The sequence below is a fragment of the Pseudophryne corroboree genome, unplaced genomic scaffold (genome assembly GCF_028390025.1).
Source record: "Pseudophryne corroboree isolate aPseCor3 unplaced genomic scaffold, aPseCor3.hap2 scaffold_1109, whole genome shotgun sequence".
NCBI lineage: Eukaryota > Metazoa > Chordata > Amphibia > Anura > Myobatrachidae > Pseudophryne > Pseudophryne corroboree.
Genome location: NW_026967735.1, coordinates 107,647 through 123,785, shown reverse-complemented (window position 1 = coordinate 123,785; position 16,139 = coordinate 107,647). Strand labels below are relative to the sequence as shown.

The following is a 16,139-nucleotide window of genomic DNA, read 5'->3' as shown; positions in this document are numbered from 1 at the left end:
ATAGTTTCAGCTTTGCTACATTGATGTGATGTCATAATCAGGTTTAGCTCACAAGAGACTTGTCCACTACATAGCTGTCTCCTCTGTTACAGCATGAGCCAATTGTAAGAGGATGATATGCAAATATTGTAATGCACAAAAACAGTACATGCCATGCTAGATAAAAGCAAGGGGTGATACCCAAACTAAAAACGAGGCTATGCAATTGGTGTTTCTGGTTCTTTCTTATGCTCTCAAAATCAAGTGGTATATTTTTCACGCTACAATTGGATTCGGACTTTGATTCTCCATAACCTTGAGCAACGAATCTCTGAACCTGATAAAAACTTGCAATGTTCTCCCCGTTGGGGAATCGAACCCCAGTCTCCCGCGTGACAGGCGGGGATACTCACCACTATACTAACTTCTTGAATCTGCAGGCAAAATTGGAGCTGAAAATACACCCAGAAACATGTCAGGGTGAGGTCTCGAGATGCGTCTGTGTCATTGGCCACAGAGATTATGTGCTACATGTTATCAAGCTAACATAAAACCCTAAATAAGAAGCAGATAAAAAGATTTATTTTTGTCTCAGCTGAAACAAAGACTACAATACCACTTTGCAAAAAAGATAGTCATTTCAATTAAAAACCTTTTTCTGTTATCCTCTACTGGTCGGTCATGGCCAGGAAGCTTACATGATATCGGTCTTTCTATCTCACTTACTATACAGTTACTCCCTTTGAAAGTAGGGGATGCAAGTCCATTTTAGCCTGCAATTCATAGGAAAAGACACTTCTCTCTCAGTCTATACTCTGTAGGCATACAATAGTTTCAGCTTTGCTACATTGATGTGATGTCATAATCAGGTTTAGCTCACAAGAGACTTGTCCACTACATAGCTGTCTCCTGTGTTACAGCATGAGCCAATTGTAAGAGGATGATATGCAAATATTGTAATGCACAAAAACAGTACATGCCATGCTAGATAAAAGCAAGGGGTGATACCCAAACTAAAAACGAGGCTATGCAATTGGTGTTTCTGGTTCTTTCTTATGCTCTCAAAATCAAGTGGTATATTTTTCACACTACAATTGGATTCGGACTTTGATTCTCCATAACCTTGAGCAACGAATCTCTGAACCTGATAAAAACTTGCAATGTTCTCCCCGTCGGGGAATCGAACCCCGGTCTCCCGCGTGACAGGCGGGGATACTCACCACTATACTAACGAGGACTAACTTCTTGGATCTGCAGGCAAAATTGGAGCTGAAAATACACCCAGAAACATGTCAGGGTGAGGTCTCGAGATGCGTCTGTGTCATTGGCCACAGAGATTATGTGCTACATGTTATCAAGCTAACATAAAACCCTAAATAAGAAGCAGATAAAAAGATTTATTTTTGTCTCAGCTGAAACAAAGACTACAATACCACTTTGCAAAAAAGATAGTTATTTCAATTAAAAACCTTTTTCTGTTATCCTCTACTGGTCGGTCATGGCCAGGAAGCTTACATGATATCGGTCTATCTATCTCACTTACTATACAGTTACTCCCTTTGAAAGTAGGGGATGCAAGTCCATTTTAGCCTGCAATTCATAGGAAAAGACACTTCTCTCTCAGTCTATAGGCATACAATAGTTTCAGCTTTGCTACATTGATGTGATGTCATAATCAGGTTTAGCTCACAAGAGACTTGTCCACTACATAGCTGTCTCCTGTGTTACAGCATGAGCCAATTGTAAGAGGATGATATGCAAATATTGTAATGCACAAAAACAGTACATGCCATGCTAGATAAAAGCAAGGGGTGATACCCAAACTAAAAATGAGGCTATGCAATTGGTGTTTCTGGTTCTTTCTTATGCTCTCAAAATCAAGTGGTATATTTTTCACGCTACAATTGGATTCGGACTTTGATTCTCCATAACCTTGAGCAACGAATCTCTGAACCTGATAAAAACTTGCAATGTTCTCCCCGTCGGGGAATCGAACCCCGGTCTCCCGCGTGACAGGCAGGGATACTCACCACTATACTAACGAGGACTAACTTCTTGAATCTGCAGGCAAAATTGGAGCTGAAAATACACCCAGAAACATGTCAGGGTGAGGTCTCGAGATGCGTCTGTGTCATTGGCCACAGAGATTATGTGCTACATGTTATCAAGCTAACATAAAACCCTAAATAAGAAGCAGATAAAAAGATTTATTTTTGTCTCAGCTGAAACAAAGACTACAATACCACTTTGCAAAAAAGATAGTCATTTCAATTAAAAACCTTTTTCTGTTATCCTCTACTGGTCGGTCATGGCCAGGAAGCTTACATGATATCGGTCTATCTATCTCACTTACTATACAGTTACTCCCTTTGAAAGTAGGGGATGCAAGTCCATTTTAGCCTGCAATTCATAGGAAAAGACACTTCTCTCTCAGTCTATACTCTGTAGGCATACAATAGTTTCAGCTTTGCTACATTGATGTGATGTCATAATCAGATTTAGCTCACAAGAGACTTGTCCACTACATAGCTGTCTCCTGTGTTACAGCACGAGCCAATTGTAAGAGGATGATATGCAAATATTGTAATGCACAAAAACAGTACATGCCATGCTAGATAAAAGCAAGGGGTGATACCCAAACTAAAAACGAGGCTATGCAATTGGTGTTTCTGGTTCTTTCTTATGCTCTCAAAATCAAGTGGTATATTTTTCACGCTACAATTGGATTCGGACTTTGATTCTCCATAACCTTGAGCAACGAATCTCTGAACCTGATAAAAACTTGCAATGTTCTCCCCGTCGGGGAATCGAACCCAGTCTCCCGCGTGACAGGTGGGGATACTCACCACTATACTAACGAGGACTAACTTCTTGAATCTGCAGGCAAAATTGGAGCTGAAAATACACCCAGAAACATGTCAGGGTGAGGTCTCGAGATGCGTCTGTGTCATTGGCCACAGAGATTATGTGCTACATGTTATCAAGCTAACATAAAACCCTAAATAAGAAGCAGATAAACAGATTTATTTTTGTCTCAGCTGAAACAAAGACTACAATACCACTTTGCAAAAAAGATAGTCATTTCAATTAAAAACCTTTTTCTGTTATCCTCTACTGGTCGGTCATGGCCAGGAAGCTTACATGATATCGGTCTATCTATCTCACTTACTATCCAGTTACTCCCTTTGAAAGTAGGGGTGCAAGTCCATTTTAGCCTGCAATTCATAGGAAAAGACACTTCTCTCTCAGTCTATACTCTGTAGGCATACAATAGTTTCAGCTTTGCTACATTGATGTGATGTCATAATCAGGTTTAGCTCACAAGAGACTTGTCCACTACATAGCTGTCTCCTCTGTTACAGCATGAGCCAATTGTAAGAGGATGATATGCAAATATTGTAATGCACAAAAACAGTACATGCCATGCTAGATAAACGCAAGAGGTGATACCCAAACTAAAAACGAGGCTATGCAATTGGTGTTTCTGGTTCTTTCTTATGCTCTCAAAATCAAGTGGTATATTTTTCACGCTACAATTGGATTCGGACTTTGATTCTCCATAACCTTGAGCAACGAATCTCTGAACCTGATAAAAACTTGCAATGTTCTCCCCGTCGGGGAATCGAACCCCAGTCTCCCGCGTGACAGGCGGGGATACTCACCACTATACTAACGAGGACTAACTTCTTGAATCTGCAGGCAAAATTGGAGCTGAAAATACACCCAGAAACATGTCAGGGTGAGGTCTCGAGATGCGTCTGTGTCATTGGCCACAGAGATTATGTGCTACATGTTATCAAGCTAACATAAAACCCTAAATAAGAAGCAGATAAAAAGATTTATTTTTGTCTCAGCTGAAACAAAGACTACAATACCACTTTGCAAAAAAGATAGTCATTTCAATTAAAAACCTTTTTCTGTTATCCTCTACTGGTCGGTCATGGCCAGGAAGCTTACATGATATCGGTCTTTCTATCTCACTTACTATACAGTTACTCCCTTTGAAAGTAGGGGATGCAAGTCCATTTTAGCCTGCAATTCATAGGAAAAGACACTTCTCTCTCAGTCTATACTCTGTAGGCATACAATAGTTTCAGCTTTGCTACATTGATGTGATGTCATAATCAGGTTTAGCTCACAAGAGACTTGTCCACTACATAGCTGTCTCCTGTGTTACAGCATGAGCCAATTGTAAGAGGATGATATGCAAATATTGTAATGCACAAAAACAGTACATGCCATGCTAGATAAAAGCAAGGGGTGATACCCAAACTAAAAACGAGGCTATGCAATTGGTGTTTCTGGTTCTTTCTTATGCTCTCAAAATCAAGTGGTATATTTTTCACACTACAATTGGATTCGGACTTTGATTCTCCATAACCTTGAGCAACGAATCTCTGAACCTGATAAAAACTTGCAATGTTCTCCCCGTCGGGGAATCGAACCCCGGTCTCCCGCGTGACAGGCGGGGATACTCACCACTATACTAACGAGGACTAACTTCTTGGATCTGCAGGCAAAATTGGAGCTGAAAATACACCCAGAAACATGTCAGGGTGAGGTCTCGAGATGCGTCTGTGTCATTGGCCACAGAGATTATGTGCTACATGTTATCAAGCTAACATAAAACCCTAAATAAGAAGCAGATAAAAAGATTTATTTTTGTCTCAGCTGAAACAAAGACTACAATACCACTTTGCAAAAAAGATAGTTATTTCAATTAAAAACCTTTTTCTGTTATCCTCTACTGGTCGGTCATGGCCAGGAAGCTTACATGATATCGGTCTATCTATCTCACTTACTATACAGTTACTCCCTTTGAAAGTAGGGGATGCAAGTCCATTTTAGCCTGCAATTCATAGGAAAAGACACTTCTCTCTCAGTCTATAGGCATACAATAGTTTCAGCTTTGCTACATTGATGTGATGTCATAATCAGGTTTAGCTCACAAGAGACTTGTCCACTACATAGCTGTCTCCTGTGTTACAGCATGAGCCAATTGTAAGAGGATGATATGCAAATATTGTAATGCACAAAAACAGTACATGCCATGCTAGATAAAAGCAAGGGGTGATACCCAAACTAAAAATGAGGCTATGCAATTGGTGTTTCTGGTTCTTTCTTATGCTCTCAAAATCAAGTGGTATATTTTTCACGCTACAATTGGATTCGGACTTTGAATCTCCATAACCTTGAGCAACGAATCTCTGAACCTGATAAAAACTTGCAATGTTCTCCCCGTCGGGGAATCGAACCCCGGTCTCCCGCGTGATAGGCGGGGATACTCACCACTATACTAACGAGGACTAACTTCTTGAATCTGCAGGCAAAATTGGAGCTGAAAATACACCCAGAAACATGTCAGGGTGAGGTCTCGAGATGCGTCTGTGTCATTGGCCACAGAGATTATGTGCTACATGTTATCAAGCTAACATAAAACCCTAAATAAGAAGCAGATAAACAGATTTATTTTTGTCTCAGCTGAAACAAAGACTACAATACCACTTTGCAAAAAAGATAGTTATTTCAATTAAAAACCTTTTTCTGTTATCCTCTACTGGTCGGTCATGGCCAGGAAGCTTACATGATATCGGTCTATCTATCTCACTTACTATACAGTTACTCCCTTTGAAAGTAGGGGATGCAAGTCCATTTTAGCCTGCAATTCATAGGAAAAGACACTTCTCTCTCAGTCTATACTCTGTAGGCATACAATAGTTTCAGCTTTGCTACATTGATGTGATGTCATAATCAGGTTTAGCTCACAAGAGACTTGTCCACTACATAGCTGTCTCCTGTGTTACAGCATGAGCCAATTGTAAGAGGATGATATGCAAATATTGTAATGCACAAAAACAGTACATGCCATGCTAGATAAAAGCAAGGGGTGATACCCAAACTAAAAACGAGGCTATGCAATTGGTGTTTCTGGTTCTTTCTTATGCTCTCAAAATCAAGTGGTATATTTTTCACACTACAATTGGATTCGGACTTTGATTCTCCATAACCTTGAGCAACGAATCTCTGAACCTGATAAAAACTTGCAATGTTCTCCCCGTCGGGGAATCGAACCCCGGTCTCCCGCGTGACAGGCGGGGATACTCACCACTATACTAACGAGGACTAACTTCTTGGATCTGCAGGCAAAATTGGAGCTGAAAATACACCCAGAAACATGTCAGGGTGAGGTCTCGAGATGCGTCTGTGTCATTGGCCACAGAGATTATGTGCTACATGTTATCAAGCTAACATAAAACCCTAAATAAGAAGCAGATAAAAAGATTTATTTTTGTCTCAGCTGAAACAAAGACTACAATACCACTTTGCAAAAAAGATAGTTATTTCAATTAAAAACCTTTTTCTGTTATCCTCTACTGGTCGGTCATGGCCAGGAAGCTTACATGATATCGGTCTATCTATCTCACTTACTATACAGTTACTCCCTTTGAAAGTAGGGGATGCAAGTCCATTTTAGCCTGCAATTCATAGGAAAAGACACTTCTCTCTCAGTCTATAGGCATACAATAGTTTCAGCTTTGCTACATTGATGTGATGTCATAATCAGGTTTAGCTCACAAGAGACTTGTCCACTACATAGCTGTCTCCTGTGTTACAGCATGAGCCAATTGTAAGAGGATGATATGCAAATATTGTAATGCACAAAAACAGTACATGCCATGCTAGATAAAAGCAAGGGGTGATACCCAAACTAAAAATGAGGCTATGCAATTGGTGTTTCTGGTTCTTTCTTATGCTCTCAAAATCAAGTGGTATATTTTTCACGCTACAATTGGATTCGGACTTTGATTCTCCATAACCTTGAGCAACGAATCTCTGAACCTGATAAAAACTTGCAATGTTCTCCCCGTCGGGGAATCGAACCCCGGTCTCCCGCGTGACAGGCGGGGATACTCACCACTATACTAACGAGGACTAACTTCTTGAATCTGCAGGCAAAATTGGAGCTGAAAATACACCCAGAAACATGTCAGGGTGAGGTCTCGAGATGCGTCTGTGTCATTGGCCACAGAGATTATGTGCTACATGTTATCAAGCTAACATAAAACCCTAAATAAGAAGCAGATAAAAAGATTTATTTTTGTCTCAGCTGAAACAAAGACTACAATACCACTTTGCAAAAAAGATAGTCATTTCAATTAAAAACCTTTTTCTGTTATCCTCTACTGGTCGGTCATGGCCAGGAAGCTTACATGATATCGGTCTATCTATCTCACTTACTATACAGTTACTCCCTTTGAAAGTAGGGGATGCAAGTCCATTTTAGCCTGCAATTCATAGGAAAAGACACTTCTCTCTCAGTCTATACTCTGTAGGCATACAATAGTTTCAGCTTTGCTACATTGATGTGATGTCATAATCAGATTTAGCTCACAAGAGACTTGTCCACTACATAGCTGTCTCCTGTGTTACAGCACGAGCCAATTGTAAGAGGATGATATGCAAATATTGTAATGCACAAAAACAGTACATGCCATGCTAGATAAAAGCAAGGGTTGATACCCAAACTAAAAACGAGGCTATGCAATTGGTGTTTCTGGTTCTTTCTTATGCTCTCAAAATCAAGTGGTATATTTTTCACGCTACAATTGGATTCGGACTTTGATTCTCCATAACCTTGAGCAACGAATCTCTGAACCTGATAAAAACTTGCAATGTTCTCCCCGTCGGGGAATCGAACCCCAGTCTCCCGCGTGACAGGTGGGGATACTCACCACTATACTAACGAGGACTAACTTCTTGAATCTGTAGGCAAAATTGGAGCTGAAAATACACCCAGAAACATGTCAGGGTGAGGTCTCGAGATGCGTCTGTGTCATTGGCCACAGAGATTATGTGCTACATGTTATCAAGCTAACATAAAACCCTAAATAAGAAGCAGATAAAAAGATTTATTTTTGTCTCAGCTGAAACAAAGACTACAATACCACTTTGCAAAAAAGATAGTCATTTCAATTAAAAACCTTTTTCTGTTATCCTCTACTGGTCGGTCATGGCCAGGAAGCTTACATGATATCGGTCTTTCTATCTCACTTACTATACAGTTACTCCCTTTGAAAGTAGGGGATGCAAGTCCATTTTAGCCTGCAATTCATAGGAAAAGACACTTCTCTCTTAGTCTATACTCTGTAGGCATACAATAGTTTCAGCTTTGCTACATTGATGTGATGTCATAATCAGGTTTAGCTCACAAGAGACTTGTCCACTACATAGCTGTCTCCTGTGTTACAGCATGAGCCAATTGTAAGAGGATGATATGCAAATATTGTAATGCACAAAAACAGTACATGCCATGCTAGATAAAAGCAAGGGGTGATACCCAAACTAAAAATGAGGCTATGCAATTGGTGTTTCTGGTTCTTTCTTATGCTCTCAAAATCAAGTGGTATATTTTTCACGCTACAATTGGATTCGGACTTTGATTCTCCATAACCTTGAGCAACGAATCTCTGAACCTGATAAAAACTTGCAATGTTCTCCCCGTCGGGGAATCGAACCCCGGTCTCCCGCGTGACAGGTGGGGATACTCACCACTATACTAACGAGGACTAACTTCTTGAATCTGCAGGCAAAATTGGAGCTGAAAATACACCCAGAAACATGTCAGGGTGAGGTCTCGAGATGCGTCTGTGTCATTGGCCACAGAGATTATGTGCTACATGTTATCAAGCTAACATAAAACCCTAAATAAGAAGCAGATAAAAAGATTTATTTTTGTCTCAGCTGAAACAAAGACTACAATACCACTTTGCAAAAAAGATAGTCATTTCAATTAAAAACCTTTTTCTGTTATCCTCTACTGGTCGGTCATGGCCAGGAAGCTTACATGATATCGGTCTATCTATCTCACTTACTATACAGTTACTCCCTTTGAAAGTAGGGGATGCAAGTCCATTTTAGCCTGCAATTCATAGGAAAAGACACTTCTCTCTCAGTCTATACTCTGTAGGCATACAATAGTTTCAGCTTTGCTACATTGATGTGATGTCATAATCAGATTTAGCTCACAAGAGACTTGTCCACTACATAGCTGTCTCCTGTGTTACAGCACGAGCCAATTGTAAGAGGATGATATGCAAATATTGTAATGCACAAAAACAGTACATGCCATGCTAGATAAAAGCAAGGGTTGATACCCAAACTAAAAACGAGGCTATGCAATTGGTGTTTCTGGTTCTTTCTTATGCTCTCAAAATCAAGTGGTATATTTTTCACGCTACAATTGGATTCGGACTTTGATTCTCCATAACCTTGAGCAACGAATCTCTGAACCTGATAAAAACTTGCAATGTTCTCCCCGTCGGGGAATCGAACCCCAGTCTCCCGCGTGACAGGTGGGGATACTCACCACTATACTAACGAGGACTAACTTCTTGAATCTGTAGGCAAAATTGGAGCTGAAAATACACCCAGAAACATGTCAGGGTGAGGTCTCGAGATGCGTCTGTGTCATTGGCCACAGAGATTATGTGCTACATGTTATCAAGCTAACATAAAACCCTAAATAAGAAGCAGATAAAAAGATTTATTTTTGTCTCAGCTGAAACAAAGACTACAATACCACTTTGCAAAAAAGATAGTCATTTCAATTAAAAACCTTTTTCTGTTATCCTCTACTGGTCGGTCATGGCCAGGAAGCTTACATGATATCGGTCTTTCTATCTCACTTACTATACAGTTACTCCCTTTGAAAGTAGGGGATGCAAGTCCATTTTAGCCTGCAATTCATAGGAAAAGACACTTCTCTCTTAGTCTATACTCTGTAGGCATACAATAGTTTCAGCTTTGCTACATTGATGTGATGTCATAATCAGGTTTAGCTCACAAGAGACTTGTCCACTACATAGCTGTCTCCTGTGTTACAGCATGAGCCAATTGTAAGAGGATGATATGCAAATATTGTAATGCACAAAAACAGTACATGCCATGCTAGATAAAAGCAAGGGGTGATACCCAAACTAAAAATGAGGCTATGCAATTGGTGTTTCTGGTTCTTTCTTATGCTCTCAAAATCAAGTGGTATATTTTTCACGCTACAATTGGATTCGGACTTTGATTCTCCATAACCTTGAGCAACGAATCTCTGAACCTGATAAAAACTTGCAATGTTCTCCCCGTCGGGGAATCGAACCCCGGTCTCCCGCGTGACAGGTGGGGATACTCACCACTATACTAACGAGGACTAACTTCTTGAATCTGCAGGCAAAATTGGAGCTGAAAATACACCCAGAAACATGTCAGGGTGAGGTCTCGAGATGCGTCTGTGTCATTGGCCACAGAGATTATGTGCTACATGTTATCAAGCTAACATAAAACCCTAAATAAGAAGCAGATAAACAGATTTATTTTTGTCTCAGCTGAAACAAAGACTACAATACCACTTTGCAAAAAAGATAGTCATTTCAATTAAAAACCTTTTTCTGTTATCCTCTACTGGTCGGTCATGGCCAGGAAGCTTACATGATATCGGTCTATCTATCTCACTTACTATCCAGTTACTCCCTTTGAAAGTAGGGGTGCAAGTCCATTTTAGCCTGCAATTCACAGGAAAAGACACTTCTCTCTCAGTCTATACTCTGTAGGCATACAATAGTTTCAGCTTTGCTACATTAATGTGATGTCATAATCAGGTTTAGCTCACAAGAGACTTGTCCACTACATAGCTGTCTCCTCTGTTACAGCATGAGCCAATTGTAAGAGGATGATATGCAAATATTGTAATGCACAAAAACAGTACATGCCATGCTAGATAAAAGCAAGGGGTGATACCCAAACTAAAAACGAGGCTATGCAATTGGTGTTTCTGGTTCTTTCTTATGCTCTCAAAATCAAGTGGTATATTTTTCACGCTACAATTGGATTCGGACTTTGATTCTCCATAACCTTGAGCAACGAATCTCTGAACCTGATAAAAACTTGCAATGTTCTCCCCGTCGGGGAATCGAACCCCAGTCTCCCGCGTGACAGGCGGGGATACTCACCACTATACTAACGAGGACTAACTTCTTAAATCTGCAGGCAAAATTGGAGCTGAAAATACACCCAGAAACATGTCAGGGTGAGGTCTCGAGATGCGTCTGTGTCATTGGCCACAGAGATTATGTGCTACATGTTATCAAGCTAACATAAAACCCTAAATAAGAAGCAGATAAAAAGATTTATTTTTGTCTCAGCTGAAACAAAGACTACAATACCACTTTGCAAAAAAGATAGTCATTTCAATTAAAAACCTTTTTCTGTTATCCTCTACTGGTCGGTCATGGCCAGGAAGCTTACATGATATCGTTCTTTCTATCTCACTTACTATACAGTTACTCCCTTTGAAAGTAGGGGATGCAAGTCCATTTTAGCCTGCAATTCATAGGAAAAGACACTTCTCTCTCAGTCTATACTCTGTAGGCATACAATAGTTTCAGCTTTGCTACATTGATGTGATGTCATAATCAGGGTTAGCTCACAAGAGACTTGTCCACTACATAGCTGTCTCCTGTGTTACAGCATGAGCCAATTGTAAGAGGATGATATGCAAATATTGTAATGCACAAAAACAGTACATGCCATGCTAGATAAAAGCAAGGGGTGATACCCAAACTAAAAACGAGGCTATGCAATTGGTGTTTCTGGTTCTTTCTTATGCTCTCAAAATCAAGTGGTATATTTTTCACGCTACAATTGGATTCGGACTTTGATTCTCCATAACCTTGAGCAACGAATCTCTGAACCTGATAAAAACTTGCAATGTTCTCCCCGTCGGGGAATCGAACCCCGGTCTCCCGCGTGACAGGCGGGGATACTCACCACTATACTAACGAGGACTAACTTCTTGGATCTGCAGGCAAAATTGGAGCTGAAAATACACCCAGAAACATGTCAGGGTGAGGTCTCGAGATGCGTCTGTGTCATTGGCCACAGAGATTATGTGCTACATGTTATCAAGCTAACATAAAACCCTAAATAAGAAGCAGATAAAAAGATTTATTTTTGTCTCAGCTGAAACAAAGACTACAATACCACTTTGCAAAAAAGATAGTTATTTCAATTAAAAACCTTTTTCTGTTATCCTCTACTGGTCGGTCATGGCCAGGTAGCTTACATGATATCGGTCTATCTATCTCACTTACTATACAGTTACTCCCTTTGAAAGTAGGGGATGCAAGTCCATTTTAGCCTGCAATTCATAGGAAAAGACACTTCTCTCTTAGTCTATACTCTGTAGGCATACAATAGTTTCAGCTTTGCTACATTGATGTGATGTCATAATCAGGTTTAGCTCACAAGAGACTTGTCCACTACATAGCTGTCTCCTGTGTTACAGCATGAGCCAATTGTAAGAGGATGATATGCAAATATTGTAATGCACAAAAACAGTACATGCCATGCTAGATAAAAGCAAGGGGTGATACCCAAACTAAAAATGAGGCTATGCAATTGGTGTTTCTGGTTCTTTCTTATGCTCTCAAAATCAAGTGGTATATTTTTCACGCTACAATTGGATTCGGACTTTGATTCTCCATAACCTTGAGCAACGAATCTCTGAACCTGATAAAAACTTGCAATGTTCTCCCCGTTGGGGAATCGAACCCCGGTCTCCCGCGTGACAGGCGGGGATACTCACCACTATACTAACGAGGACTAACTTCTTGAATCTGCAGGCAAAATTGGAGCTGAAAATACACCCAGAAACATGTCAGGGTGAGGTCTCGAGATGCGTCTGTGTCATTGGCCACAGAGATTATGTGCTACATGTTATCAAGCTAACATAAAACCCTAAATAAGAAGCAGATAAACAGATTTATTTTTGTCTCAGCTGAAACAAAGACTACAATACCACTTTGCAAAAAAGATAGTTATTTCAATTAAAAACCTTTTTCTGTTATCCTCTACTGGTCGGTCATGGCCAGGAAGCTTACATGATATCGGTCTATCTATCTCACTTACTATACAGTTACTCCCTTTGAAAGTAGGGGATGCAAGTCCATTTTAGCCTGCAATTCATAGGAAAAGACACTTCTCTCTCAGTCTATACTCTGTAGGCATACAATAGTTTCAGCTTTGCTACATTGATGTGATGTCATAATCAGGTTTAGCTCACAAGAGACTTGTCCACTACATAGCTGTCTCCTGTGTTACAGCATGAGCCAATTGTAAGAGGATGATATGCAAATATTGTAATGCACAAAAACAGTACATGCCATGCTAGATAAAAGCAAGGGGTGATACCCAAACTAAAAATGAGGCTATGCAATTGGTGTTTCTGGTTCTTTCTTATGCTCTCAAAATCAAGTGGTATATTTTTCACGCTACAATTGGATTCGGACTTTGATTCTCCATAACCTTGAGCAACGAATCTCTGAACCTGATAAAAACTTGCAATGTTCTCCCCGTCGGGGAATCGAACCCCGGTCTCCCGCGTGACAGGTGGGGATACTCACCACTATACTAACGAGGACTAACTTCTTGAATCTGCAGGCAAAATTGGAGCTGAAAATACACCCAGAAACATGTCAGGGTGAGGTCTCGAGATGCGTCTGTGTCATTGGCCACAGAGATTATGTGCTACATGTTATCAAGCTAACATAAAACCCTAAATAAGAAGCAGATAAAAAGATTTATTTTTGTCTCAGCTGAAACAAAGACTACAATACCACTTTGCAAAAAAGATAGTCATTTCAATTAAAAACCTTTTTCTGTTATCCTCTACTGGTCGGTCATGGCCAGGAAGCTTACATGATATCGGTCTATCTATCTCACTTACTATACAGTTACTCCCTTTGAAAGTAGGGGATGCAAGTCCATTTTAGCCTGCTATTCATAGGAAAAGACACTTCTCTCTCAGTCTATACTCTGTAGGCATACAATAGTTTCAGCTTTGCTACATTGATGTGATGTCATAATCAGGTTTAGCTCACAAGAGACTTGTCCACTACATAGCTGTCTCCTGTGTTACAGCATGAGCCAATTGTAAGAGGATGATATGCAAATATTGTAATGCACAAAAACAGTACATGCCATGCTAGATAAAAGCAAGGGGTGATACCCAAACTAAAAACGAGGCTATGCAATTGGTGTTTCTGGTTCTTTCTTATGCTCTCAAAATCAAGTGGTATATTTTTCACGCTACAATTGGATTCGGACTTTGATTCTCCATAACCTTGAGCAACGAATCTCTGAACCTGATAAAAACTTGCAATGTTCTCCGCGTCGGGGAATCGAACCCCGGTCTCCCGCGTGACAGGCAGGGATACTCACCACTATACTAACGAGGACTAACTTCTTGGATCTGCAGGCAAAATTGGAGCTGAAAATACACCCAGAAACATGTCAGGGTGAGGTCTCGAGATGCGTCTGTGTCATTGGCCACAGAGATTATGTGCTACATGTTATCAAGCTAACATAAAACCCTAAATAAGAAGCAGATAAAAAGATTTATTTTTGTCTCAGCTGAAACAAAGACTACAATACCACTTTGCAAAAAAGATAGTTATTTCAATTAAAAACCTTTTTCTGTTATCCTCTACTGGTCGGTCATGGCCAGGAAGCTTACATGATATCGGTCTATCTATCTCACTTACTATACAGTTACTCCCTTTGAAAGTAGGGGATGCAAGTCCATTTTAGCCTGCAATTCATAGGAAAAGACACTTCTCTCTCAGTCTATAGGCATACAATAGTTTCAGCTTTGCTACATTGATGTGATGTCATAATCAGGTTTAGCTCACAAGAGACTTGTCCACTACATAGCTGTCTCCTGTGTTACAGCATGAGCCAATTGTAAGAGGATGATATGCAAATATTGTAATGCACAAAAACAGTACATGCCATGCTAGATAAAAGCAAGGGGTGATACCCAAACTAAAAACGAGGCTATGCAATTGGTGTTTCTGGTTCTTTCTTATGCTCTCAAAATCAAGTGGTATATTTTTCACGCTACAATTGGATTCGGACTTTGATTCTCCATAACCTTGAGCAACGAATCTCTGAACCTGATAAAAACTTGCAATGTTCTCCCCGTCGGGGAATCGAACCCCAGTCTCCCGCGTGACAGGCGGGGATACTCACCACTATACTAACGAGGACTAACTTCTTGAATCTGCAGGCAAAATTGGAGCTGAAAATACACCCAGAAACATGTCAGGGTGAGGTCTCGAGATGCGTCTGTGTCATTTGCCACAGAGATTATGTGCTACATGTTATCAAGCTAACATAAAACCCTAAATAAGAAGCAGATAAAAAGATTTATTTTTGTCTCAGCTGAAACAAAGACTACAATACCACTTTGCAAAAAAGATAGTCATTTCAATTAAAAACCTTTTTCTGTTATCCTCTACTGGTCGGTCAGGGCCAGGAAGCTTACATGATATCGGTCTTTCTATCTCACTTACTATACAGTTACTCCCTTTGAAAGTAGGGGATGCAAGTCCATTTTAGCCTGCAATTCATAGGAAAAGACACTTCTCTCTCAGTCTATACTCTGTAGGCATACAATAGTTTCAGCTTTGCTACATTGATGTGATGTCATAATCAGGTTTAGCTCACAAGAGACTTGTCCACTACATAGCTGTCTCCTGTGTTACAGCATGAGCCAATTGTAAGAGGATGATATGCAAATATTGTAATGCACAAAAACAGTACATGCCATGCTAGATAAAAGCAAGGGGTGATACCCAAACTAAAAACGAGGCTATGCAATTGGTGTTTCTGGTTCTTTCTTATGCTCTCAAAATCAAGTGGTATATTTTTCACGCTACAATTGGATTCGGACTTTGATTCTCCATAACCTTGAGCAACGAATCTCTGAACCTGATAAAAACTTGCAATGTTCTCCCCGTCGGGGAATCGAACCCCGGTCTCCCGCGTGACAGGCGGGGATACTCACCACTATACTAACGAGGACTAACTTCTTGGATCTGCAGGCAAAATTGGAGCTGAAAATACACCCAGAAACATGTCAGGGTGAGGTCTCGAGATGCGTCTGTGTCATTGGCCACAGAGATTATGTGCTACATGTTATCAAGCTAACATAAAACCCTAAATAAGAAGCAGATAAAAAGATTTATTTTTGTCTCAGCTGAAACAAAGACTACAATACCACTTTGCAAAAAAGATAGTTATTTCAATTAAAAACCTTTTTCTGTTATCCT

At 40.2% G+C, this 16,139-nt stretch overlaps 15 non-coding genes across 15 annotated transcripts; all 15 read right to left on the bottom strand.

Moving 5' to 3' along the window:
* Positions 1-1,144: 1,144 nt before the first annotated feature.
* TRNAD-GUC (transfer RNA aspartic acid (anticodon GUC)) lies at positions 1,145-1,216 on the bottom strand. Its single transcript has one exon. It is a non-coding gene; the product is annotated as a tRNA-Asp (tRNA).
* Positions 1,217-1,954: 738 nt separating this feature from the next.
* On the bottom strand, positions 1,955-2,026 carry TRNAD-GUC (transfer RNA aspartic acid (anticodon GUC)). The gene has a single exon. It is a non-coding gene; the product is annotated as a tRNA-Asp (tRNA).
* Positions 2,027-3,586: 1,560 nt separating this feature from the next.
* TRNAD-GUC (transfer RNA aspartic acid (anticodon GUC)) lies at positions 3,587-3,658 on the bottom strand. Its single transcript has one exon. It is a non-coding gene; the product is annotated as a tRNA-Asp (tRNA).
* Positions 3,659-4,403: 745 nt separating this feature from the next.
* Positions 4,404-4,475, bottom strand: TRNAD-GUC (transfer RNA aspartic acid (anticodon GUC)). Its single transcript has one exon. It is a non-coding gene; the product is annotated as a tRNA-Asp (tRNA).
* Positions 4,476-5,213: 738 nt separating this feature from the next.
* On the bottom strand, positions 5,214-5,285 carry TRNAD-AUC (transfer RNA aspartic acid (anticodon AUC)). The gene has a single exon. It is a non-coding gene; the product is annotated as a tRNA-Asp (tRNA).
* Positions 5,286-6,030: 745 nt separating this feature from the next.
* On the bottom strand, positions 6,031-6,102 carry TRNAD-GUC (transfer RNA aspartic acid (anticodon GUC)). Its single transcript has one exon. It is a non-coding gene; the product is annotated as a tRNA-Asp (tRNA).
* A 738-nt stretch (positions 6,103-6,840) lies between these two features.
* TRNAD-GUC (transfer RNA aspartic acid (anticodon GUC)) lies at positions 6,841-6,912 on the bottom strand. The gene has a single exon. It is a non-coding gene; the product is annotated as a tRNA-Asp (tRNA).
* A 1,562-nt stretch (positions 6,913-8,474) lies between these two features.
* On the bottom strand, positions 8,475-8,546 carry TRNAD-GUC (transfer RNA aspartic acid (anticodon GUC)). The gene has a single exon. It is a non-coding gene; the product is annotated as a tRNA-Asp (tRNA).
* A 1,562-nt stretch (positions 8,547-10,108) lies between these two features.
* TRNAD-GUC (transfer RNA aspartic acid (anticodon GUC)) lies at positions 10,109-10,180 on the bottom strand. Its single transcript has one exon. It is a non-coding gene; the product is annotated as a tRNA-Asp (tRNA).
* A 744-nt stretch (positions 10,181-10,924) lies between these two features.
* On the bottom strand, positions 10,925-10,996 carry TRNAD-GUC (transfer RNA aspartic acid (anticodon GUC)). The gene has a single exon. It is a non-coding gene; the product is annotated as a tRNA-Asp (tRNA).
* A 745-nt stretch (positions 10,997-11,741) lies between these two features.
* Positions 11,742-11,813, bottom strand: TRNAD-GUC (transfer RNA aspartic acid (anticodon GUC)). The gene has a single exon. It is a non-coding gene; the product is annotated as a tRNA-Asp (tRNA).
* Positions 11,814-12,558: 745 nt separating this feature from the next.
* On the bottom strand, positions 12,559-12,630 carry TRNAD-GUC (transfer RNA aspartic acid (anticodon GUC)). Its single transcript has one exon. It is a non-coding gene; the product is annotated as a tRNA-Asp (tRNA).
* Positions 12,631-13,375: 745 nt separating this feature from the next.
* TRNAD-GUC (transfer RNA aspartic acid (anticodon GUC)) lies at positions 13,376-13,447 on the bottom strand. Its single transcript has one exon. It is a non-coding gene; the product is annotated as a tRNA-Asp (tRNA).
* Positions 13,448-15,002: 1,555 nt separating this feature from the next.
* TRNAD-GUC (transfer RNA aspartic acid (anticodon GUC)) lies at positions 15,003-15,074 on the bottom strand. The gene has a single exon. It is a non-coding gene; the product is annotated as a tRNA-Asp (tRNA).
* A 745-nt stretch (positions 15,075-15,819) lies between these two features.
* Positions 15,820-15,891, bottom strand: TRNAD-GUC (transfer RNA aspartic acid (anticodon GUC)). The gene has a single exon. It is a non-coding gene; the product is annotated as a tRNA-Asp (tRNA).
* Positions 15,892-16,139: the final 248 nt, after the last annotated feature.